Source organism: Octopus bimaculoides, chromosome 4 (assembly GCF_001194135.2).
Source record: "Octopus bimaculoides isolate UCB-OBI-ISO-001 chromosome 4, ASM119413v2, whole genome shotgun sequence".
NCBI lineage: Eukaryota > Metazoa > Mollusca > Cephalopoda > Octopoda > Octopodidae > Octopus > Octopus bimaculoides.
The window spans coordinates 9956321-9963208 of record NC_068984.1 but is presented as its reverse complement, the minus strand read 5'-3'; positions in this window follow the sequence as shown (position 1 = coordinate 9963208).

The window sequence follows — 6888 nt, the reverse complement described above, 5'->3', positions numbered from 1 at the left end:
GAGTTTTGCTCCTTCATCAGCCCCCATTCAACTCATTAATCATCCACAAACTCATTGCTTAAATAACCACTAAATATAGCCACTACATGCAGTAATCCCTCGTCATATCGCGGTTCACCTATCGCGGTTCACCTATCGCGGTTCACCTATCGCGGTTCACTATCGCGGTTCACCTATCGCGGTTCACCTATCGCTGTTCACCTATCGCAGTTCACCTATCGCGGTTTATTATTCAAGCTTACGTCGATTCCTCTGTGGTGTTGCTTTGTATTTATAATAAAATAAACATATACAAATTATAAAAATAATTTTAAAAGCTATACAGTACAGTACTGTTTCTACTTTGCGGATTTTCACCTAACGCGAGGTGTTTTGGAACGTATCACCCGCGATATTCGAGGGATTACTGCATACCAATGTACGTATTAAACACATTCCTGGAAGTTTGTACGTAAGTGTTAATTACTTGTAAGGACACGGCATTTCGTTATGCAACCACAATATACTACAGAGTGTATAAAACGTTTTTATAAGTCAATACCGTGTTCTACTGTGTTAGCATTGCTATTACATCACGTGTTAAGGTTATCTCTAAAGATTTTCGATAGAAATTATAGCCAGTACTTAGTTTTGTTACGACGTTTCATGGTTGTGTGGTAAGTAGCTTGCTTGCCAACCACATGGTTTCGGGTTCAGTCCCACTGCGTGCCACCTTGGGCAAGTGTCTTCTACTATAGCCTCGGGCCGACCAAAGCCTTGTGGGTGGATTTAGTAGACGGAAACTGAAAGAAGCCCATCGTATGTAAATGTGTGTATACGTGTGTATATGTTTGTGTGTCTGTGTTTGTCCCCCCAACATCACTTGACAACCGATGTTGGTGTGTTTACGTCCCCGTAACTTAGCGGTTCGGCAAAAGATACTGATAGAATAAGTACTAGGCTTACAGTTTGTGTGTCTATGTTTGTCCCCCCAGCATAGCTTGACAACCGATGCTGATGTGTTTACGTCCCCGTAAATTAGTGGTTCGGCAAAAGGGACCGACAGAATACGTACGTAGTTGTCGTACAAGAAAATCGGTCATTGGGCACACATATTGGCGAACACACCACATGCACAGACGTACACAGACGTACACACTACACACATAGACGTACAAACACAAACACATGCGTACATATGTATGTACGTATAAAATATGTGTATGCACGTATGTATATATATATATGTATATATATATATATGCACGTAGTTATGTATGTACATATGTATGTATGTACTTACGTCCATATGTACGTGTGTATGTCTGTGTGTGTGTGTGTATGTGTGTGTGTGCGTGCGTGTGTGGGAGTTGTCTTCTCATTTACGACCATTGAATCAATGAAAATGCACGAGATTTTAAATGGCTGATTTATTCAAATTATCGCTTCGGTTTGAGAATATTTATTTCATTTGACTTAACACGGACTTTGTTTTTAAGGAAAAAATTGGGAAGACAGACACAGTTTTACGTTGGTCGTTTAGTGGATTGTTACTGTTGTTGTTGTTGCTGTTGTTGTTGTTGTTGTTGTTGTTGCTGTTGTTGTTGTTGTTGCACATTATTTGAAGCAATCCACTGATGACAAGCACAAACGACTGTCATGTAGCTACGAGCCAATGACCGACCGAACCCCAATATGATCGTTCGAACTACTAGAAATAGTAGCGGCCTCTCCTTCAAGTCACACCCTCCCTCATCGTTTTTACGCAAAGAACACACCAGTAAATGTAGTCCTAGATAGCCGTAGAAATGCGATATGGTTATGGCTGGAGTGTTTTTAATCATAAGGCTTTATTCAGTCAAGACTGACCTAGGGTCAAGCAAAAAGAATTACCTACAGAAATTTTGCTTAGATCTTTTGGGTTTTAACGTAGTGAATGACGCTAGTAAAAAGAAAATCTTAATTAGAATTCCCTTCAGAACGAAAACAAATACGTAGCAGCAATCGTAAGTAACAAATAAAAGGGGTGATAATTCGTGGAACTTAATTTTAAAAACATTAATTACCCTACTTTAACACAAACATAGTTGCTTCTATCGCCAAGCATACTCAAGGAAGTAAAAATGAACTATTTTCACTGCAGAAGAGAAGAAATGACACGAAACGTAAATGGTAGACGAGTTACCATTAATGGTTTCATATTTTAACATAAAGGCAGCAAATTATTAGGGGAGAGCGATTAATCGATGAAAGGCTAAGTCGGTTTCAGCGGTTTTTTGAACGCAGAACGTAAAGACGTACGAAATGCCACTAACCATTTAGTCCGGCGTACCAACAACGTTCCTGCCAACAGCTTTCATTATAATTAAAATTTACTGGGGTAAAGATTATTTGTCAACATAACATGACAGTCCTGGTTTAGGACGGATGTTGTAATTTAGCCCCAGGAGACATCGTCTCTAGCTGGCTATACGACACGATCTGTACCCTGATATTTTCGAACAAGGACACAGATCGTGTCGTATAGCCAGTTGGAGACGATGTCTCCTGTGGCTAAATTAAAGCAACATTCGTCCTAAACTAGGGTAGCCATGTTATGTTGGCAAACAATCTTTATTCCAAAGTACTGTTGCTGAATATCTCTCGTTGTGAGATTTACAAATAGTAATTTTCTAAAATTTACTGGTTTCAAATGCTTAAAATTTTGGCACAAAGCCAGTAATTTTAGGGGTGGGATAAGTCGATTACATCGACCCCAGTGTTCAACTGGTTCTTATTTTATCGACCCCGAAAAGATGAAAGGCAAAGTCAACCTTGGTGGAATTTAAATTCTGAACGTAAAGACGGACGAAATGCCACTAAGCATTTTGTCCGGCGTACTAACGATTCTGCCACCTTACCACTTTCGCCTTCATTATAATTAAGATATATTAACCATTAACACGGTACAGAAAGGCGGTGATTATGTTGAATCGTAAGGGGTCGGGAAAATGCCTTGCAGCATCTATTTCGGTTCATTACGTTCTGCGATCACATGCTGCCGAGGTCAACTTTGCCTTTCACGACTCCACCCAACGAAGCAGCTGTCTTGTACTGGGCTTAATATCGACTACAAATTTTGGCACAAGGTCATCAATTTCGAGGGAAGGGTAGGTCAATTACAACGACCCAGTGTCCAAGTAGTATTTATGTTATCGACCCCCGAAGGGATGAAAAGTAAAGTCGATCTCGACAGAATTTGAACGGACGAAATACCGTTAAGCATTTTGTCCGGCGTGCTAACCATTCTACTACCAGTCCACCGCTTTATTTCAATTGGGTTTGTGTCCAAGTCGGAAACTATAAATACTGCACAGAATATTCTTTTACTCTTTTACTTGTTTCAGTCATTTGACTGTGGCCATGCTGGAGCACCGCCTTTAGTCGAGCAAATCAACCCCAGGACTTATTCTTTGTAAGCCTAGTACTTATTTTATCGGTCTCTTTTGCCGAACCGCTAAGTTACGGGGACGTAAACACACCAGCATCAGTTGTCAAGCGATGTTGGGGGGACAAACACAGACACACAAACATATGCACACACACAATATACATACACACACACACACACACATATATATATATATATATACATATATACGACGGGCTTCTTTCAGTTTCCGTCTACCAAATCTACTCACAAGGCTTTGGTCAGCCCAAGGCTATAGTAGAAGACACTTGCCCAAGGTGCCACGCAGTGGGACTGAACCCGGAACCATGTGGTTGGTAAGCAAGCTACTTACCACACAGCCACTCCTACGCCTATGAACTCTAAGTAGATTCGAGCGTTCACCCCCATGTTTTACACTTTGAGCTATAAATTATTACTTCTATGCTACCACCAAAAGAGAGAAAAAATGTTTGCAATTCTAATAGTTGGAAGGTAGCAGGGGAGAGGGGAATGTTACATGACATATGAATGAAAGCTCAAATACGATATTAATTGTCAAATATAAAGGAAAACCTGATTTTTGTTTGCATAGCGGTTGATAATAACGGCTTTTGTTTTACACCTCTGACTAAAAACGAAATTTAAATTCATTAAGATCTTTTGGCGGTGGGGAGAGACGTATTCTAACACTAAATTGAGTACGTTTGCCCTTACGTCATTTACCTTAATCAATGCCATTGGTTTCTTTGAATTATTTCCCTTTACCAGACTTTGATACAATGCTATTTACCTATTGTCTATAGTTTCATTTAAAGAATGAAAGGGAGATAGACAGATAGATAGATAGAGAGATAGATAGATAGATAGATAGATAGATAGATAGATAGATAGATAGATAGATAGATAGTATCAACAACTGGGTTAATATATTCCCAGTCTTCAGATGATAAAGGAGAAGCTATCATACAAAACATCTACGAAAATCATCTCTATGACTTTTTTCAACCACCGGATGAGTAGGAGTCGGGTAACAATAGTAGATTTGTTTTGTTTTCTTTTCTTTTTTGTCTTTGAAATAAAAGGAAACCCTATTGTTTATCATTTCAACAGCGATGTCATACCTTCTTTATCAAATGATGGAAAACATTTTAATCATTTTTTGTTTGTCTTTTTTTTTTTGCTATATTTTTGGAGGAATGGACAGTGTTCGTGTACTTCGCAGAAGCAGCTCCGACAAGATTAGTAGAACTGATGCCGTTAACGAAACGCTTAGATCATCAGTTCTCAACCGTAGCTCCCAGGGATGCATGTGGCCCTCAAGCATTCTCTTGGCGGCCTTCGACGGTCTTCCCTTTATAAATACTATATTTTTTTCTTTAATTGGCTTGTGCTTTACTTTTGTTGGTGCAGCACCCTAAAACAATCCCGGTTTTGGATCTGCCCTGGACATAAAAATTGAGAACCAGTAGTTTTGACTATCATACTCAGGAATGATATTACACCGCATCCAACAGTGGGACCCTGCTGGTAGAATGCCAAGGTTTTGAAGGGTGTGAAACCACTTCTTAGTCACTATTGTTCCTAGTTCTAATCTGCCCCGTCGTAGTAGCACCTTCTAGAGCTCCATCTACAAGGTAACCAGCATGTCATGGAATTGCTTCTGGAAGATGGTCACTGACAGACACCTAAACGAATCAAAACCAGATGAAGCCCTTCAGCTCTTTAGCTGCTCATCTAAGAGAAGGTAAATCCTTACAAACCTTACATCCTGATAACCACTGGGCTCCTGGCACATGTTGCACCAAACCAATACAAATTTGACGGACAAAGAGTGGGACTGGCTCTGCACACTACAATGATACGTGTCCACCATAATGATATTCATCGATATGTTTGTTCAGCAAATCTAGATACCAGCATCACCATCATCACACTTTCTTCATAAGTCCAGTGGCGATAGGGAAAGAGATGATAAGGACAGGTAGAGGATGCTATTGGAGATCTTCAACTGTGACCCTGTTTACAGGGAGCCATAGAGTGGTGGTCGTTTTCTACAGGCCTTCATTCGTCGGAGTGACGAGGGAGTCTATCGGAGTTGCAAGTTAACCACCGCAAGAAAGGAAGTTACAGTAGATCGACGATCTAAGAAGGAAGGATTTGGCTTAGGGGGTTAGTGGTGAGAAGGGAGTAAATTGAACACAACATGGGGGAAGGGAGAAGAAGTGAGTGAGTCATCTGGATCCCCGTCGGCTATAATGACGAGGGTTCCAGTTGATCCGATCCACGGAACAGCCTGCTCGTGAAATTAACGTGCAAGTGGCTGAACACTCCACAGACACGTGTATCCCGGATGTAGTTCTCAGGGTGATTCAGAATGTGAGATGGCTTGTTATTTGAATTACATGTACAACTCATTTCTGCTAGCTGAGTGGACTGGAACAAAATGAAATAAAGTTTCTTGCTCAAGGACACAACGCGCCGCCGGGAATCGAACTCATGACTACATGACCGTGAGCAGAATACCCTAACCACTAAGCCACACGCCTTCACAACGTGTGAGTTGAGGATAGAGGTTACACGAAATCATCTAGCTCCTAGGAGCAGAGACCATTGTGGTAGCGGTAGAAAATTCACAAAGAGGAGACAGTGTGTCTGTAAGTCCAGACCTGGCCGCAGTCTAATGTCTGAAACAAGTAAAAATATATAAAAAGAAAGAAAAAGAAAACAAGAGATGTGAGTGTCGGGGAGAGTGGAGTCTATGTATGTGCAGACATCACTCTTTGGAGTGAAGTTTAAGTAAAGAGTGTAGAATGGATTGCAGAGTCGGCTTTGTAGATTGAAGTTGAGAGATTTGTGTCTCAGAAAAGAATTGGTGAGATGTTGGTCGCGTCTTAGTAAGAGTTGGTGAATTAGATCTATGGTGGACACCGGAAGCTATAGATTTTCGAAAAATGAGTGAAGGTTTGAGCAGCGGGTTTAGTTCCAATTTCTGACATTTTGGGAAGTATAAAAGGCTGACGGTGTGTCGAGAGATCTTGGAAACCACCTACTGCGAGCCTGGTCCGAACGAGTGGAGCAGAACGAATTTGCTAAAGGAACTCGTGGGCCAGGCAATTGTTTTAACCAAGCGGCGAGATATACTCACCGCTCAGATTACAAACGCATCCATCAAAGCGTTTCTATAACTTTTGCAACCCATGGTTGAGTTGATACTACATCGCTACTTTAGTATTTGTGTAATCAGCTGTCCTTAATAGCTTTATTTGTCTTTTTTAATAATAAGTGTCTATTATTTCTTATTTCACTGCTGACATCACACCTATGTCATTCGGTGACGGAGTCCATCTTTTATTTTTTTCATCTTCTTGTTTCATTGACATCACGCATTTTTTTTTAAATATCATTTGCATATCTATTTGTTAGAACCGAGGAGAATGAAAAATCGACAATTTCCTGATTTACATAAATATTTCTGTATT